Here is a 20,709-nt window from a genome sequence, read left to right on the forward strand (position 1 = left end):
CCATATATCTAAAATGGGCTATTATACAAATATATAAGAAACTCCTTCAACTCAATAGCAAAAAAAATAAAAATGGCAATTGTCATGAGCACTGGGTGTTGTGATGAATCACTGAATTCTACTTCAGAAACCAATACAGTGTATGTACACTAAAATTTAAATATAAATAAATAAATAAGCAAGCAAGCAAAGGACTTGAATAGACATTTCTCCAAGGAAGACATGCAAATGGCTAACAGGTGTACGAAAAGATGTTCAACATCACTAATTATTAGAGAAATGAAAATGAAAGCCACAAAGAGATTATCACCTCATACCTATTGAAACGGCTATATAAAAAACAGACAAAAGATAGCCACTGTTGGTGAGGATGAAGAAAAGTTGGAATTCTTGCATGATGTCATTGGTATATACAATGGTACAACCACTGTGAAAAACAGTATGGAGACTCCTCAGAAAGTTAAAAAGAGAATTACCCTATGTCCCAGCAATCCCACTTCTGAGTATATATCTAAAATAATTTAAATCAAAGTCATATAATAAATCAGGGTTACAACAAAGAGGTATTTGCACTCCCATGTTCACTGCAGCATGATTCACAAAAGCCAAGATGTGGAAACAACCTAAAGGTCCATCAGTGGATGAGTGAGTGGATAAAAGAATGTGGTGTATACATATAGATGGAATATTATTCAGCTTTAAGAAAGAAAGAAATCTTGCTCATATATGACAATACAAATGAACTCTGAGGACATTATGTTAGCTGAAATAAACCAGTCACCTAAGGACAAACATTGCATGGTACCATCTTTATAAGGTATTTAAAAAAGCCAAACAAATGGAAACACAGGTGAAATGGTGGCTGCTAAGACATGAAGGGAAGGGCATATGGAGAGTTGCTATTCAGGAAACATTAAGTCTCAAAAGAAAAAAAAAAAAAAACAAATACTGATGGATGGGTCCAAGCCCCAAACATTCCAATTTAATTGGTTTGGAATGCAGCCCGGGCACAAAAATTTGTTAATGCTTGCATGTAATTTAAATATAGAGCCAAGTTTGAGAACTGCTGTTTAAATAGATATGTTATTTTATTTAGTCCTTTTTGTGCCCGAGTTTTCGCGGCGGAGAGACCACCAAGGAGCCAACACCGATGCAATCACACGAGGGTTTATTCGACAAGCTTAAGCTTGGGTCCAAGCATACCCTACACAGTGAGTAGGGACTTGGACCCTGAGCTTAGTTAAGGCAGGGGTATGGGTTCCTGTTACTAAAGCAGGGTGGGGGGGTCTCTGGAACCAAAGCAGGGTGGGGCTTCCTGGAACTAAAGTAGGGTGGGGGTCCTTAGAACTAAAGTAGGATGGGGCTTCCTAAAGTAGGGTGGGGGTCCTTAGAACTAAAGTAGGGTGAGGCTTCCTGGAACTAAAGCAAAGTAGGGGAAAGTTCAGCCCTTGGGCACACAGGTCTGAGATGGCTGCCAGAGCTAAGATGGCTGTACCTATGCTAAGGCTAAACCTGCCGTAGGCTAAACCTGACGTGGGATGGCCTTGATTTTTCTCCGCCTCCACAGTCCTCAGAGACTGTATTATTAATTCTATTTTACAAAACAGAAAACTGAGACTCGGAGAGATACAGTAACTTGCCAAAGACCTAGATCTGTTCAACTCTCAAAACCTTCGCACTATACTATGTTGCCTTCTGAATTGTAAATATCCTAAGGCTATCAGTCTATTTCTTACAATCTTCAAATTCTGCTGAGAAAAAAATCAACTGTTGCTTTGCAAATCTGCACAGTGGTATCAAAGGGGTCTCCTTATGAATTCTGAGCTCTGGTACAGGATTTTGTTTTTGTTTAGCTTTCAAAAACAAACCTTGACCCACAGAAGGTCATGAAATCAATTCAGTGAGATTCAATAGCATTTTTAAATTAAATAATAGAATAGATAAAAATGGAACTGTGCCAGACTATATTGCATGTAACAGAAAAAGTATTAACTGTAAGTACTGAGTCTTAAATTTTTATTTCTGTGTGTGTGTGTGTGTGTGTGTGTGTGTGTGTGTGTGTAATGTGTAATATGGCAAGTAGTGAATCATATTTCTCACCATGAGTTGCAGCCAAATATGTTTAAAAGTTATTCTAGTTGGGATAAAATCATAGAATAAAAAGACAATCCTGAAAACACTATTCATTTTCTTTTTTAATTTTTTTTAAGATTTTATTTTTAAGTAATCTCTACACCCAATGTGGGGCTCAAACTCATAAGCCCTAGATCAAGAGCCACACGCTCCATTACTGAACCAGCCAGGTACCCTTGTTATTCATCTTCTGAATTGTGTACACTTATGTTTAATTCTAGAATGTCTTCATTTGCTACCCAGCATTCAAACCACAGCTTAGTTGTCCCCTCCTTTTCTTCTATCTCCTAGGCAGAATTAACAGTTGTTAACTACTGTTAACAGTACCAACCACACTGTATCATATTTTTAAAGTATTTGATTTAAAAAGGGCAGTGTCTCTCATTCTCAGAAATATGAAAAAACACAGAGCCTGATACATAGCATAGCTTAGTTTTTTTTTTTTTTAACAATTAGGGACAGCAGGTCTCTATTATTTTATTCATGAAATTCTGATGATACAAAATATAAATTAAGAATGAATCATATCTTCTATCTTCCTGAATAATCACAAATTAGCACTAGAGTTACTTTAACATCTGGCTTATCCACACCTAGTCTAGATGATAGTTTTCTCTGCCAAAGCCTATATCAAACAAGAAAGAAGACAAACTTTGAAATTAGGTCTGTTGGATTAGTTTACATTGTTTTTACCAGCCTACTCTTTTTTTTTTTTTTAACCAGCCTACTCTCTTATCTTATCCTAATATTAAATCACCTTCTCCAATTCCTATTGCTATACTTGCTATTAAATTAAATAAATTTATTGAGTACTTACCAAATAAAATGTGCTAAATAAGTTGTGATTTGTTTCCATTTTATGAATGATAATAGGAAAAAAATTTGCTAAAATGCAAATCCAAAGGGAACAAAAAAATCTATTCTCTTGATCTTAAATTCTTAATTCCATCAAAGTTTTTATCATCTATATTCATCTAAATAAAGGCATCTTAAGTCTTTGAAATATTGGGACTATTTAATCGTTCAAGTAGGTACTTTAAAAATAAATATTATATATACACATATATAATTATAAATATACAAATATAAAAACATATGAGTTTACTATCTTATATTCCTGGCCAGGCAAAAGTCAAATATTATCATAATAATCTGAATAATTAAGACTTAACAGATATCATCCACTATATTGAGTAAGTTCCAAGTAGCTACAGAAAAAAAACCATATAAATTTATATAAACTAGAACTAAAATTTATTTAACATTAGAAGAAAGTTAAAGTTATAATAGGACAGAAATGAAAATTAAAATTGGAAGAAAGCCAGAGAGCATGCTCCATAAAAATCTATTTCAGTAATCCACGTGAAAAATTCAGTCTTTCTGCAAAGTCTGAAAAATGCCAGTCTTTCTGCAAAGTTAACCTTCAAATTTTATAGTTACAAATTTGTACAATCCTAAAATGTAAAAAAGAAAACCACATACCATTTCTTTGTTTCAAATTTTTGGCCCCAATTAAATGGCTCTACGACCTTCTACATTATGCAGCTTCACATAACATTATGGGCCCATCTATTAGAGTCAACAGCCAGCCATGGTTGGAGCTGACTGGTAGACAGCATCGCAGATTCATCTTAGGAAGAAACAGGCTGCTCTGGTGATGCCCAAAGAGGGTAAAGAACTGGTCACAAGCCAAGTATTTCCTCTTGGAGCACAGACAGAAGGACTCTATGTAGACATTACTCAGAACTTGCTACATTTGAATCTTAACTCAAATGTGGTACTTTGGGACCAGAAAAAGAGGTAGGGGAAGGTACAATTAATAATTTCCAAAGCCATACCATGGTCCCAAGACTGGACAACTTAGGCATGTTTTTACGATACAACAATGTTTTCCTTAGTCATCTAATTCCAATAAAAAGAGTTATGTGACTATTTCACCTATACTATGCTAAATACTTAAGTTTACACTTTTAAACATAACTCCCTCTAGACAGCCTATAACAAAACAATGAATTGCTTGTTTTCCTTAACAAGGAAAGCTTGTTTTCCATAACAAGAGTTATGTGACTATTTCACCTATACTATGCTAAATATTAAAGTTCTTACTTTAAATGTAACTCCCTCTAGTTAGCCTATAACAAAACAATGAATTTCTTATTTTCTTCATTTCAGTGCATTAAATTTTATATACTATTTATCTCACCTACCAACTACATACCTAAACATCATAGAGTTAAAATAACCCTTTATCTATTACGGAGTCTGAGGCAACTGCTTAAGTGGGCCATCAGGATAAAAAATGATGCAGACACCAGTCAGAAAGGGAGATTGAGTTACAAATATGCCCAGGAGGGCTATATGAACCAAAGCAGCTCTCCTTTCTCAGCTTCCCATTCCATTTAGCTGACTCCTCAGCTAAGAACCCACAAATTAAAGAATGCAACCCAACCAAGGGACCCTAAACCAGAACCATATCCAAAACTCAAATGAGACAGATAAGTGAAGGAAGGAAGGAAGGAAGCAAGGAAGGAAGGAAGGAAGGAAAGGGAAAAGAAGAAAAGAAAGAGGGGCGCCTGGGTGGCTCAGTGGGTTAAGCCGCTGCCTTCGGCTCAGGTCATGATCTCAGAGTCCTGGGATCGAGCCCCGCATCGGGCTCTCTGCTCAGCAGGGAGCCTGCTTCCTCCTCTCTCTCTGCCTGCCTCTCTGCCTAGTGAACTAAAAAAAAAAAAAATAAAAAAAAAAAAAAAAAAAAAAAAAAAAGAAGAAAAGAAAGAGAAAGGAAAAGAAGAAAATAAATGAGAAAAAAGAAAAGAAAGGAAAGGTTGCTCTCCTTAATCACTCTTTAAAACGGCATACTGGAGATCTTATAGATGATAGAGAAGAAATGCTCTTTGTCAAAAATCAAACAACTTTCCTATGAGAATCTACAAATCCAACCATGAAAGCAATATTAATAAATAGGTGGTATAAATCTAATCTTTACTCTTTCAATATTTTTATAATTGGCTTTTCTAATTCATTTTATAACTCATTTTTTAAGGATCAGTTTAAATCAAAAGTATACCAGAAAGCATTCCAATAAAGCAAGAGGTGTTTTCATATTTGTAGAAGGTGAAGTAAATGAGAACTAAAATTTATTTTATTATAACATATAATACTATATATTAGTCATTATTAATATCTAATAATTATATAATTAGTAGAATTATATTATGTATATATTATAAACAAATGAGCCTCTATTAAAACCTGGACATTCTAATCTGGCAGTGATAAAAATGGAAATTTCTCATGTGAAAAATATTTGGCTATGTTATTATCAAATTAGTTGCCTATAATTTCAAAACAGTTATGGGAGCTAGGATATAAACTTGATCCTAATTCATTCATTAGTTCAACACATATTAAAAGTACCTAATTGACTCTGAACCTACTAAATTAGTCTGGACAAGAAAGATCTGGGCTTTTCACTGAAGCAGAGAGAAGGGAGTGTGCTCTAGCCACTGCAGACAACCACAGTGAAATCTGAGTTAGTCCTCATGGGTCACCCCAGAAGGCTTTTAATGAAGTGGAAAATGGATAGGAACTGTAGGGCTTGCTTAAGGCATTCTCAAGAGATTACTAATGAAAGAAAATTCTACTCTAATAAGGACTCAAAAGATTTTAAAAAATCAAACACTGATTTACATTGTTTTGATAGTTGACTTTAAAAGACTACTAAGGAAGAAAACGAACCTTCCGGAATGTTTGCAAAATTACTACAAATTAATTTTATTGCTGTGTTCAAAATAATCTAGGGCCTAATTCAACTTTTACTAAGTGAGAATTTACCAGACCCCAACAATCTGGTTTTTAGTCTCCCTCTATAGAGACTTGACTAATGGTTCAAAAAACACTCTAGAAAAAATATTTTGGTCTGAAGAAAAAAAATTATGTTCCTCTACAAGAAAGGTGGAAGTGGTAGTTCCACGTCTTTTATTTATAAAGAAGACTGTGCCACCTTAAATAAACATTTGAAGCCACATTCCACGTCATAAGTTTGGGACCTCCAACACCCACTTCTGTGGTGCAAAACTAACTTTGGAGGAAGTTTTAAAACTAGCCTAGGGTCATTCCTTTAGTGCAGACCTGCAACAGCCTTCTAGTTAGGTAATAGAAATTTGATAAGACCCTGTCACTCAACCCAGCAGACTCTCAAATCATGGGATTCTTTACTTGACTGAAAACAAATTAATTTGAGGGAATAAAGCCTCAAATGCATTGCCCCTCAAAATAATATGCCTGAAGGAATTCCTAAAAGATATGCAGAACTTTCATTCTTTGAGACACTATAATGTCCATTCCTGAATGAAGCCAGCTTATCAGAGACTATGTACGGGGCCCACACCACAGCCACCCTAACAGAACTGCTTTAAGAAAAAGAATAATTATTTATTGAGCACATACAGTCTTTACCAAGATAGATGGTATTCTCAGGTTAGAGAAGAAAATAATCAGATCTCAAGAGGTTATTTCCCCTCAAAGACACAGAGCCACATCATGGGCCTAGATGAAGGACATTATGAAAAATGGCCCAATGAATCCTGCTAACTTTAGGTGTAAGAGTGTTGAGGAAACTGTATTACACTATACTGAATCCACTTTTAAGGAAACTATAGGAAAAATTTCATTCTGGATTCTAGACAGGAACAGCTTTGTTCCTCTTGGGCAACTGGTTTGTTTTTCTCATGGATGAGCTTTTCAATCATCACATTTTTCATGTTTTCCTCTTTGCATGGAAGTTAGAAAACTCAAAATTAAGTGTGTGCCCAGCTCTAATACACATACAGGATTTCAAACATGGATTCTATGAGCTAATGTTTCTCCTAGCTCCTTTCATCTTGTTTTATTCTTCATTGATATTCTCAGATTCAAAAATCTCATATGTTCATCCTATTATGAACTATGTATCTTCAAATGCTATTTTGCAAAATCTTGCAAAAACTCTCCAAATTATACATTATACAATAAATAAATTATATTCAATAAAGTATGAGGGAAAAGTACAAAAGAAAAACCATTTATAATAATCAAAATCAAAGACAATAATTCAAATATCTCCTATACTATCTTTGAGTCGATTCTTGACAAAACCCTTTAAATTACTTCTTCCTTGCATAAGCAATCACAGAATTAACATTATAATTTTATATGTGGATTTATTAAAGTTAGAATGCAGAAAATTTTGAGGGATTTCATTTCATAAAGATTGCATTGTAAAGTTCTATTGGTCATTTTATCATATTTACCCTTGGGGAAAGGAATATATATTGGTGAGTCATTGTGGAGGAAAAAGCATCTTTAGTGTTATAAGTCTTAGTGGAGAAAAAGGAAAACAAACACATGGAACAACTTGGTAAAACCAATGCCAGTGTGAGAGGCACATGCCCATGCCTTTGGCTTTACTTTTCTCCTTGTCTTGGTTGTCTTAGTAGAGTCTAATTTTTTTGGTATTGGAACTCTTTACACTCTGTACATTTTTTTGACTTTTAGTTTTTGTAGGTTATATCTACTAATATTTACCCTACTAGAAACTAAAATTGATATATGTTGAAAACCATTTGTGTATCAATAAAAACTTTTTTTTAAAGATTTTATTTATTTATTTGACAGAGATCACAAGCAGGCAGAGAGGCAGGCAGAGAGAGAGGAGGAAGCAGGCTCCCTGCTGAGCAGAGAGCCCAATGCAGGGCTCAATCCCAGGACCCTGAAACCATGACATGAGCCAAAGGCAGAGGCTTACCTCACTGAGCCACCCAGGCGCCCCAAAAAACATTTTATTTTTAAATAACTATATGTTTTTCAAAAAAAAAAGAAAGAAAGAAATGAGTGGTGCTTTGTACTTTTTTTTTTTTTAAGATTTTTTTATTTGACAGAGACAGACACAGAGAGAAAGAGAGAACACAAGCAGAGGCAAGAGAGAGTGGGAGAAGCAGGCTTCCAGCTGAGCAGGGAGCCCAATGTGGGGCTCGATCCAAGGATCATGACCTGAGCTAAAGGCAGACACTTAAAGATTGAGCCACCCAGGGGCCCCAAGTGCTTTGTACTTTTTAAAATCTCTTTAACATCTTGCTTCAAAGAGCAGATTCTCATATCCACTTCTGCATATATTCTGAGAAATTGTTTTTGTTGGAAGTACATGAAAAAATTTGGCGGCACAGAGATATGTAGTGGAAAAAGAAGTATTTTAATAGCCTGCTCAGGTAATTATGGATATTTGGATTTAAAACAACACCCAAATTCAATGAATTGTAGTTTCTTAGTACCACATGAGGCTGGTAGTATTCTAATAAGCAGACCCAAATAAAGAAAGAACAACAGAAAGGAAACTACAACCATTATCCCTCATGAACTTAAATGCAAAAACCTTTAATAAAATTTTAGCAAATCAAATGCAACATTATGTGTGTGTGAGTGTGTGTGTGTGTGTGTGTGATGTGTTTATATGACCAAAAAGGATTTAATCCATGTGTGCAAGGTTAATTCAATATTCAAAAATTAATCAGTGTACTCCACCATATCAAGAGGATAAGGAAAAAGTCATACGTTCACAACAATTAATGCAAAAATAAATCTGATGTAATTCAACTTCCATTCATGATAAAAAGTATCAGTACACTAGAATCAGAAGGGGAATCTTCTCAACCTAATAAAGAACATCTACAAAAAGCCTACAGTCAACATCATGCTTAATATAAAAGACCGAATAATTTTCCTTTAAGATCAGGAACAAGGCAGGGATGTCTACTCTCACCATTTTTATTTGGCAATACTAGATTTTCTAGCACATGCAATAAGGCAAGAAAAACAATTAAAGATGTACTTTAATTTTAACAGACTGAAAAGAAAGAAAGTCTTGGTTTGCAGATGATAAAAAAAAAATTCTCAAAGGATCTACAATCCTAGATCCAAAATGTACCTTCAGTACGGTTTCAGGATACAAGATCAATACATGGAAACCAACTGCATTTTTATGTATTGACAACAAACAAATGGAAACAAATTAAAATGAATGTCATTTATAGTTACTTCAAAAAAAATGAAATAATTAGGTTAATTCTAACAAAGGGACTCCTGGGTGGCTCAGTTGATTAAGCATCTGTCTTTGGCTCAGGTCCTGATCCCAGGGGCCTGGAACAGAGTTAGGCATCTAGGCTTCTTGCTCAGCAGGAAGACTGCTTCTCCCTCTGCGTGCTGGTCCCTTACTTGTGCTCACTCATGTTCTCTCTTATTCTCTCTCTCCTGACAAATAAATGGGTAAGATCTGTAAAAAAAAAAATTCTAACAAAACATGGGTAATATCTGTATAATGAAAATTATAAATTGCTAATTAAAGAAATCAAAGAAGACCTAAATCCTGAAGACATTCCGTGTTTACAGATTGGAAGAATGAACATAGTAAATAAGTCTCCCTAAATTGATGTACAGGTTTAACACAATTCCTATTAACATATGCTTAAATTACAGCAACTAAATTCTTACACTGGACATTTTAAAAAGTGACTCCTCAAAAAAAATTTCTTTAAAAATTCAGTTTAATTTGTTGAATAATTACACTAGTCATCATAATTCCACAATCTCAAAAATAATCATGTATGCTTTAAAGAATAAGGTAGGAAAGAATTAGTAAACAGCAATTTGTAACAATTCTGTGAATACATTTTTAAAATGCTAAAAGTAATCAATGCTACATAGGCAACAAAAGCAAAAAAAAAGAAAAATGGGACTATATTAAACAATTTTTTTTTGTACATCAAAGGACACAATCAATAGAGTTCAAAGGCAACCTATGGAGTAGGAGAAAATCATATATCTGATAAGGGGTTAATATCCAGAATATAGAAAGAACTCCAACAACTCAAAAACAAATAAACCAACAAAAATCCAATAACCAAATTTAAAAAAATGGAGAAAGAACCTAAGTAGACATTTCTCCAAAGATGATATACAAACAGCTGACAGGCACATGAAAAGATGCTCAATAGCACTAATCATTAGAGCAATGCAAATCAAAATCACAATGAGATATCCACCTCATACCCATTAGGATGACTACAATACAACAATTAACCAATTAATTAATCAATAACCAGTGCTGGTGTGTGTGTGGAAAAATTAGAATCCTTACACACTGTTGGGAATGTAAAATAGTGCCAGCACTATGGAAAACAGTATGAAAGTTTTCCAAAAAATTAAAAATAGAACAACCCTGGGCGCCTGGGTGGCTCAGTGGGTTAAGCCGCTGCCTTCGGCTCAGGTCATGATCTCAGGGTCCTGGGATCGAGTCCCGCATCGGGCTCTCTGCTCAGCGGGGAGCCTGCTTCCCTCTCTCTCTCTGCCTGCCTCTCTGTCTACTCGTGATCTCTCTCTGTCAAATAAATAAAATAAAAAATCTTAAAAAAAAAAAAAAAATAGAACAACCCTGTGATCCAGTAATCTACTTCTGGGTATACATATAAAAGAATTGAAAGCAGGGCCTCAGGGAGATATTTGTACAATTATGTTCATAGCAGCACTATTTTCAGTGACAAAAAGGTGAAAGCAACCCCAACTATCCACTGACAGATGAATGTATAAACAAAATGTGGTCTACATATACAATGGAATATTATTAAGCTTTAAAAGAGAGGGCAGGGGCGCCTGGGTGGCTCAGTGGGTTAAGCCTCTGCCTTCGGCTCAGGTCATAGTCTCAGGGTCCTGGAATCCAGCCCCGCATCGGGATCTCTGCTCAGCAGGGAGCCTGCTTCCCCTCTCTCTCTCTCTGCCTGCCTCTCTGCCCACTTGTGATCTCTGTCAAATAAATAAATAAAATCTTTTAAAAAAATAAAAAATCAAAAAATAAAAGAGAGGGTGATCCTCACATATACTACAAAATGGATGAACCTTTAAGGCATTACATTAAGTGAAATAAATCAATCACAAAAAGACAAATACCGTATGATTTCATTTATATTAAGTATCTAAAGTAGTAAAATTCATTAAAAAAGAAAAAAATTCATAAAAACCAGGGGCTTGGGGAGGGGGAAATGAAGGTTATTTAACGAGTATAAAATTTTAGATTTTTAAGATGAGAAAGTTCTGAAGCTCTGTTTCACAACAATGTAATTATATTTAGCACTACCAACTGTACTTAAAAATGGTTAACACGGTAAATTTTATGTTATATGTTTTTTATAACAATAAAAATTATATAAAAATAATACTAAATATTAAGTGGAAGAAAAAGTTGCATTTGTGGAATCCCTAAAAAATGTCAGAAATCACCCAGATAAATACATAAGTCACAATATTTTCATTTTATTCTGAAAGAAAAAGTTACTACCTTTTTCTTCTAGAAAGCATGATAATCAATTTCATAATACCATAATATGTTCAGTTATATCAAAGGGAGGAAAACTACTGGATCATTAGGTAATTTTATCTAGAGATCTAAATATATATTAAACATGGATATTGCTAAGTCTATCTGCTTAATTTTATTCCCAATAGAAGCTACACTTTAGGGATGCCTGTGTGGCTCAGTCAGTTAAGCTGCTGCCTTTGGTCCCAGTCATAATCCCAGGGTCCTGGTATCCAGTCCTTCATCAGGCTCCTTGCTCAGTCAGGAGCCTGTTTCTCCTTCTGTCTGCCACTCCCCCTGTTTCCCCTGCTTGTTCTCTCTCTCTCTCTCTCTCTCTGACAAATAAATAAAATCTTTAAAAAAAAATAAAAGGAGCTATACTTTAGGAATCTTACTTCATATTTATATTTATTCTGGTTCCTTATAGATTCTAAAAATAAAATCCACAGATATACTCTTAAGTACATTATTGAAGTAAATATGCTATACTATAACCAACGAGGTACACATTTAACTTTTAATTCCTTAGTTGAGGATGAAAATAGCTATCACATATTCTATGCCCAAGATAAATTTTTAAAAAAGAGAAAATGCCTCCTATTCTGAAATGACAGCCCCCTCACATATGGAGCAGTAAACTTTTCTTTCTTCCTGAAATACTCATTTGGCACTGATTTTCGACAAGTGAAAAAGCTTTTCCACACACTTACAGTCCACCTGATTTTTAAGAAGCACTGATCACCCCTCTTTCAAACTTTCCTTAATATTTAAGATGTCTACTTTCCTTTAATTTTTGTAACAAGTTGCAAAAATAACTTGTTTTGATTTTCCAAAAATAATGGGTTGAAATGTGTGTGTTGACCAAGGGGGATGCTGATGTGGACTAAATGTAGATGTCAGAGATTTTAAAAAGTATTCAGTGGGGGCACCAGGGTGGCTTAGTCGGTTAAGCTTCCAACTCTTGATCTCAGCTCAGGTCTGGATCTCAGTGTCATGAGTTCAAACCCTGCATTGGACTCCACACAGAGTATGTAGCCTACTTAAAAAATATAAAGGAATGAAAAAATGAATGAATGGATGAATGAATGAATATTCAATGAATTTGACAAGTTATTTTTTCCTCAAATATCCTAAAAGAAGTAAAACTATTAAAACTATCAATTAAATGAATAAAAGTCATTCTTTTTTTAATATATAATAGTAAATATGAGCATCTATTATCAAAATTAGTATCTAAAGGGGCAACTGTAGATCAATTTTTAATTGTACTATGTTTGGGCATACAAATTACACCTTTTTTTTCTCTCTTTCTCACTTGATTTTTTTACATTGTTGAAATTAAGAAACAATATTTAGTATTCTAGATTGAGACATACGAAGTAACTAAATGTTATCATCTTGCATGTGATCAAACCTAAAGCTAAATAAAAATGCCCCCATCTGGTTTCATGTAAATTGAGCTGATTATAGAAAGTGTCCAATTTCTATCATTCCTCTCCATAAAGTAGCTAGCATATATTTGTTGGGTAACTGCAGACTGACTGATTCTAAATATAAACCAAGTTGTGTGCTAAAATTATTGTCCTGATTTTTTAAGCAATCACTATGAGTATCACACATGGTTACAGATTTTAAGTACCTTGAAAAAATAGTTTAAATAATAATGACAAAACTACACATGAAAATTTTCCCATTAAACATAATGATTCAAATTAAATCCATAGTTTCTAACTTCTAATACTCCACACATATGGTCATCCATATCATAAAACCCATCAAACCGAGTATTAAGACCACATCAATTAAAGTAGATTTTACACAAAAAAGTTTTAAGTGAGATCACTTCTCTTACAAAAGAACCATGGTACTACCTTAAAAGAGAGGCATACTTAAGCAGCTCTAAAATTCTAATCTAACAAAAAGCCTCAAAATAATCTTGAAGCTGTTGCCTGGATTATTGCTGATCCATCTTCCAAATCTACAAATGTTCAATTTACTTTAAAAAGTCCATTTCACAAAAATACACTAATGGAGGAGAAAGGAGAATTTGTGTAAAAATAAGCTAATGCCATCTTATTGAATTAGATGTGACACAGGCCAGACATTGCAAAGTAGTGGGTAAAAGAGATAGAAATGTTTGAAATAATCCTTTGTCAAACATAATGTTCCATTTCACATGGCTAAGCAGAAGAACAAAATAACATAGAAGTTTGGAAACTCGGGAGCCACAACACAATTTAAAAAAAAAAATCCAACAACATGGATGGTTCAATGTACCCAGCGAACCAAGAATACCATCAATTTCAAAGGGAAGGAGTTCTCAGACCTCTGGGTCAGCCTCGGAGAATACCCAGTGGTCACTTGACCACCTAACTCCAAACCTTCAAAGGAGTCAAAGGAACATAGGTCAACCAGTCACTTGCAAGAAAAAGTAAAGGAAAAAGGAGTAAAACTGTTTTATCACTCACCGCCCCAGAGCCCAAACAGTCCCAACACTTTGGCTTTGTCAACTACTATGTATACTATGGTGGGAGTGTGTAAACAAATAATGTTAAATGGGAATTAACAGAAATAAGGGTAGTGGAAAAAAATAGGCAAGCATATTTAAATTTAAGTTGTTTTACTTTAAGTTAACCCTAGGGAAACTGTGGCTAAGCCCAGTTCAACTTTGACAGATAATACCTAAGAGGAATGGAAATAAATTTGCCACTTTCTAAGAGCTTAAGGAAATTGTTTTAAATAACATGTCTCAACTACACACAGGACAAATTCTCCCTCAATGTCCAACTTCCACCAGAAATCATCTGTCAGGTCCTAAGAAGGGGGATGCTATCTTGGATTTGTAAAGTTGATGCTTCAGTTTTCATTTCCTTTCAGGTCTCCCAAGACTAATAGTGCATTATAAAAACCTGCATATGCTCCATACTTATGCCCTCAAGGCACGTTCATATCCCAGTGATTCTACTTCCAATGGTCCCCAGTGACCCTTAATGGCCTCCCTGCCTCAATGGCTTCTGATATTCCAAGTAGGATGGGGGTAGGACCCAGAGGAAGCACAGGTGAGAGACTGTTCAGAGGAATAAGAGACCAGGCTAAAGCAAAGGAGGTAGTGTCAGTGGTCACAACTGGGGGAGTAAGGGAGGCATAGTCTCTCTCCTCCTTCTAGGGAATTTCCTTTAGTGGAGGATTACTGGAAACAAGGGGAAGGTAGAGGGTTACTGGAAACAAGGGGAAGGAAGCGTCTGAATGCTCAGGGGAAATGCTGGGAATGTTCTGTGTCTCCCAAATGCCACTGTTCTCAGAGGTTGTCTCTAGCAATGTACAAGGCAGAGGGGGCAGAAGTCGTCGATGTCCACCACACTCTCTTGTACCTTGTAACCAGGGCTTCTGCTGAGAACTGAAAGGAGGTCTGAAATTCCCACCCTCACCTACGTGGATTCTCTAAATTTAGAGTGCAAGAGTAAGTTTACATGCTTTACATTGCCAGGATACTGATACAGGAGGACAGAAGAAGTTGAAGTTTGAAAGACATAAGGGTGGGGGTAGATACTTGAAGGGAGGATGGAGGGAAGGAAATTGAGGCCCACAAAGACAATGCTAAAACCAGAAGGTAGTTCATCATATATTCCCTTCACGGACTATAAACTCTTGCCAACTCACCAAACATGCTCTCCCGCTTCATTTAAATCTTCTCTCCTCAGGCCCCAACTGCCTGCTTTTCTTCCACTGCTCATGAATTTTTCTTTTAATTGAAGTACAGTTGACATACAATATTACATTAGTTTCAGGTGTAAAACAAAGTGATTTGATAATGCTATACATTATGCAATGCTCACCATTGCACCAAATAAGTAGATATATCATCTATCACCATACAAAGTCATTATAATATTACAGACTATATTCTCTATGTTGTCCTTTTCATCCGCATGGCTTATTTATTTTATAACTGGAAGTCTGTACCTCTTAATCCCTTTCATCTGTTTTGCCCAGTAGCCATGACTAAAATAGTTTTTCTAATCAAAAGAGGAGAGTGCCTGAAAAAGTATAATCTGAGGACCCACAAATAGGAGTGAGTTTTAGTTAATTAACAATATGCCAGTATCTTATAGTTAATTTGTGATATCCAAAGAACATGCAGAATCTAGTGGAGTTTCAAAAGTTGCATAAAATAGTCAAACTACACATCATTTTTAAAAAAATGTAACTGTGTGATGGATATTTATTAGACTTAGTGTGGTGATCATCTGCAATATATGTAAATATCAAATCATTATGTTACACCTGAAACTGATGTTATATGTCAATTATAATTCAATTTTTTTTAAAAATTGAACTAAGATTTCATATTTTAACCCAGAAATTTCATTTCTGAGGCACTGTAGTAAGAAACAACTTCTAAAATATAGAAAAAAGTTTATGAACAAAGATGTTCACCACAGTGTTAGTTATTATCATCAAAAATGTAGCAATGCTGAGAAATGGTTAAGAAATATCGTACATCTACCTAATGGAAAATTACGTAGATATTTTAAAAGTTCACTTTCCAGTTGTAATTAAGTGAAATTTAATGTTACAAAATTTAAAGTTAAAATATTTTTTAAAGTTATATATAAATATCATGATTAAAACCATGCACAGAAAAGAGTGGAAGAAAATATCAAAATCATATCAAAATATTAATAGTGCCTGTCTTAAGTACAAGTATGGTGATTTTTTTTCCTTTTTATATTCTTATAGTTTCTAAATTGTTCATAATTCTAAAATGGAAAGGGAACGCTTTTAAAAGGGCAAGTTTCTTTGAAAGAGGAAAAATGTTACTTATGTAGAAAACTCTTTCTGGGTTCAGTTGACAATTAATCCTCTTCATATCAGTACCCAGGAACTAAAGCATTTTCTGGAAGGGCACTTGGAACAAGGAATATGGAGAATGTGAGTAAGACCAGCCAAAGAGAAACTTGGCCTGCTTAGTAACCTAAACTGCTAGCTCACTATCTATGACTACCAGAGAGGAGCAGAGTTCAGTGCCTGATATGCAAGGTTCTTCACAATTTATCACTGTGCATTCAAACAGTATATGAGCACTTAGCTGAACTTCCTTGTCTGGCTTTGTCTTTCCTATGCAAATCCTTCCCATCTGGCAGAGTAATTTACTTCACTTCCATCCATGAAGTTTCCTGATTCTCTTATGAAATCAGCCTCTATGATTTCTCCTTCTTTGACGGTTCATATAGCATTTATAGCACCACCTTTCCCTGGTATTAGGCCAATTCTAATTATTTTGTTAATTATTCAATGTGTAAGTAAATACCTCCCCAGCTAGACTTTAAGTTCCTCGAAGTCAAGAATTTGAAAGGTCTGCAGACAGTAATGATTCAACAAATACATACATTATATAGAAAGAGAGAAGAGTGAGAAAAGATGCAGTGCTAAAGTCAGGTTGGTATTATATTCATACTTGGTGGTGTTTTCTTTTTTTTTTTTTTTAAAGATTTTATTTATTTATTTGTTAGAGAGAGAGAGAGAGCATGAGCACAGGCAGACAGAGTGGCAGGCAGAGGCAGAGGGAGAAGCAGGCTCCCTGCTGAGCAAGGAGCCCGATGTGGGACTCGATCCCAGGACGCTGGGATCATGACCTGAGCTGAAGGCAGCCGCTTAACCAACTGAGCCACCCAGGCGTCCCTTGGTGGTGTTTTCTAAATAAAATGTGTTGCCTCTATTTTAAAATGTTCCTGCTGGGGCGCCTGGGTGGCTCAGTGGGTTAAGCCTCTGCCTTCAGCTCAGGTCATGGTCTCAGGGTCCTGGGATCAAGCCCCGCATCTAGCTCTCTGCTCAGCAGGGAGCCTGCTTTCTCCTCTCTCTCTACCTGCCTCTCTGCCTACTTGTGATCTCTCTCTCTCTGTCAAATAAATAAATAAAATTTAAAAAAAGAAAAATGTTCCTGCTGACCATCACTAGGACATGCACTTTCTTTCTTTCTTTTTTTTTTTAAATAGCAGTGGGATCGTAGTTTTGCTTATTTACTCATACCAATTCTGCCATCCTCCTTATAGTTAAACAGATTGGACTGCAAGATGCCTCACTGAGGTTCAGGATATAGTCAACAACCACATAATCAACAAAAAGAAATGACCTCCAAGAAATCAAATTTGAGTCATCACATGATACTACTTCTCTTACAGTCTTGTGTGAACAACATATATAAATTTATGCCTCCATTTTATGGCCTTATTTAGGCAATGGGCTTTAGTCTCTCGATATCCTCATTAATAATTCTTCAATGTAAATAGTTCAATACTTTAGAAATGACAAACTAAGATGATTATGTTCCTCTCTGCCATCAAGTACTATTCCAGTACTTAGAAATAATGAGCATTTATACTATAGCAACCTGCCTCCGGAGACATTAAGAAGAGTTTCACATCTTAAGGGAGAATATATAAATCATAAATGAAAGCATATCCAATGGCCAAACAACAGACAAAGAAAAACCCAGCATCCATTATTTTTTCAGAAGGAGTACACAGGTCAATATAATTGTTGACTCTGAAGGGCAGAGCAAAAACAAATCAATGCAGTTTCCCTGTATCAGAACTACGTTTTGCTACAAATCACATATTTTTTGTAAGTCAGTGTTTGTCCAGATTCCATCACTTACTAGCCATGTGATCTTGAACCTTCTATTTCAGTTCCTTAGTCTGCAAAATGAAGTTATCACCTACTATGCCAAATCACAGTAGAAATGAATCAAATAACATTATCAGTCTGAGTTTATCAGTCACCCTATCAGGGGATGACACACCCCACAAAAACAGTTCAGTCACACACCCCATGAACTAGGTAACCATTCGTTTGCAAATGTTTCCATTAAGTTTTAAAAAAGAAAAATATTTCCAGGTGTTTTGTTTTATTTTACTTTCCTAATTGATTTTTCCAACATTTGAGCAGTCATCATATATCACTGCCAAAAACGCTTTAAACATCTGCTAGACCTAGCTCTCCCTTTGCAATGTTGTCTGGATATTTTTTGGCATATGTTTTCTAAGAAAATGGGGTTTTTTCCCACATAATTCAAAGCCCTTTCTTACTAAAAGAACAATAATTCCATATACAGTAAGTTTACAGGTTGTTCCTAATTGAGATCACTCTTACGGAAAATTAATTTTGTTTAATATCTAATGGGTCATCTGTATGTTCGCTTAGATTTGGGACACACAGCTCTGTAACACAGGGGAAGATCCATGGGCTTTGGAGTCAGGGAGACTTGTATTCAAATTCCTGTGCTGTGACCTTGAGCATGTAATTTAACTTCCAGGCTCCTCACTTTCCACCTTTGGTTCTGGGTAGTTGTGATGATTTAATAAAATAATACATCTAAAAGTAAGTGTCTAGACTCTGAAAGTATTATTTCCTACCTCCCTTACATCTTCTCCTCTGCCAAGACCAAGCAAACCCACTCTGAACAAGACAACTTGGACGCCGCATCTGTTTCACACATTAGCAGGGGAATGCTATGCAATCAAAAACGGAGCGGACGATGGCTTCAATTAGGTATCCAAGGGAGCAAGAAGTGAAGAAACTGACAGGTATAGACAAGGGCCCCATACTTCACTCGCATGTGGGAAAAAGACACTTTTTAATCTGACACACTTTAGAGATTGCACGGCACACTCACAGAGGTTTGTACCACGCTCTGGGAAAAAGACGGAATTACGGAACAAGCCAGCAGGGAGCCTCCTTGTTCACCCGACCCGACCCCACCCGACCGGGTGGTACCTCAGAAGCCTAGACACGGAGGTGACAGCGCAGCGACTGACCTCGCCCCACACACCCCCTCCCCCATTCTGCCCAAATCTCTCTCGGGGCACGAATGGTGCTGAATCATTAGTCCTAACAGTAGCAGTTCCCGGTTCCGCCGCTCCTGCGAGAGCCAGTGTCCCTAGGGCTGTGACCGTCCCTGGTGGGGGCCAAGACCTCGGGGCGGTGGGGACAGTGAAAGGGGGTCGGGGAGGATCGGGGCAGCAGGTACTCACCGAGGTGAGGAAAGCCCAGCCCCGTCCTCTCCTCCCCGCTGCAGGCGGTCCCTCCGCGGCCCCTCCGCTTCCCGGTTTCCCGCGGGCGGTTGCCCCCCGGGCCGGGCAGCCTGCGCTGGTGGTCCGGTGCTCCGCTCCGCCCGCCTGCCGCCCGAAGCAGCCACCGCTCGGGGCTCCGGCGCTCCACCCGGAGCAGCTGGAGCAGCTGTCGCTGCCGAAGGGGGTGGCGGCTACCGACGGGCCAGACCATTCGCGGGCTGCGACCGGGGGTGCGCGACGTGCGGAGCGGGGCGGACGTGGAGGGCGACGAGGACCGGCGACGGTTGGGAGGAACCAAGAACGAGGGGAATCCTCCGCCTCCCAGCAGCGCCGGGAGGGCTTGGGGGCAGAAGCGACCCACAGAGGAGCAGCCGTTCTCCCTGACTGCTGACTGAACACAATCCCTTCTCTTTTCCGGGCACCCCCCTCCGGGTCCGCCTTGGTTCCGCTCAGGACTCCTTTAGAAAGCCGCAAACAGAGGACCTAGCAACGGGTGCGCCTGGGCGGTGTCCCCTCCTGGGGAGATGCGAAAGGGCGCTGGCCGAGCCCTGCCTTCGTGCCACCTCCTCCTGCTCCAGAGTGGGGCCCGATGGCGCCAGTTTCTGGGGCATATCTTACTCTAGACGTCTTGCCACAAAACAGAGAGGGACATCTGGGTCCTTGAAGGGGCTCCTTAGATCTTTTACTTAAGCATCTTTGTGGAGCAAAGAATTAAGAGGTATCTGAGCCCAGCCTGGGAGGTAGAAAATAAAATTAAATGAGCCCCCATCCTATAGGTGCTTGGTAGATACAGGAAAGTAAGGGGCAGTCTTGACTCACAGAGTTACTGCTCCACAAATGTTGAACCACTACAGTTGGAAAATGTACATTTAGGAAACCCTTTTAACAGTTCCATAAAAGATTAAACAAATTCAAAAATACTTCAGGTTCACTTTCCACCATTTTAAAGATTAGTGTCTTGGGAGTGAGGAGGAAATCATACCCTTATATGAAATGAACTTTTATAGAACTGGAAAGAGAAGTTCCTGCCATGACATCCCTTACACTTTTGTGAAAGCACTCACGTGGTCCCTGCCCCTTTCACAACCAGGCTCAAGCAGGTTCATTTCAGACCATGGTGAAGGT

The 20,709-nt window shown here is 37.1% G+C and overlaps 1 protein-coding gene across 1 annotated transcript in view; it reads right to left on the bottom strand.

Moving 5' to 3' along the window:
• The window catches only part of LOC111143226 (tubulin tyrosine ligase like 7), a 142,636-nt gene extending 122,989 nt beyond the window's left edge, over window positions 1–19,647 (bottom strand). The window contains exon 1 of the mRNA XM_022496801.1: window positions 19,546–19,647. The gene's annotated coding sequence lies outside the window, so the exon portion shown is untranslated. The remainder of the gene's footprint in view (window positions 1–19,545) is intronic.
• Between the last annotated feature and the right edge of the window lie 1,062 nt (window positions 19,648–20,709).

This window comes from Enhydra lutris, unplaced genomic scaffold, assembly GCF_002288905.1.
Source record: "Enhydra lutris kenyoni isolate GAN:26980312 unplaced genomic scaffold, ASM228890v2 scaffoldscaffold9, whole genome shotgun sequence".
In the NCBI taxonomy this organism is placed as follows: domain Eukaryota; kingdom Metazoa; phylum Chordata; class Mammalia; order Carnivora; family Mustelidae; genus Enhydra; species Enhydra lutris.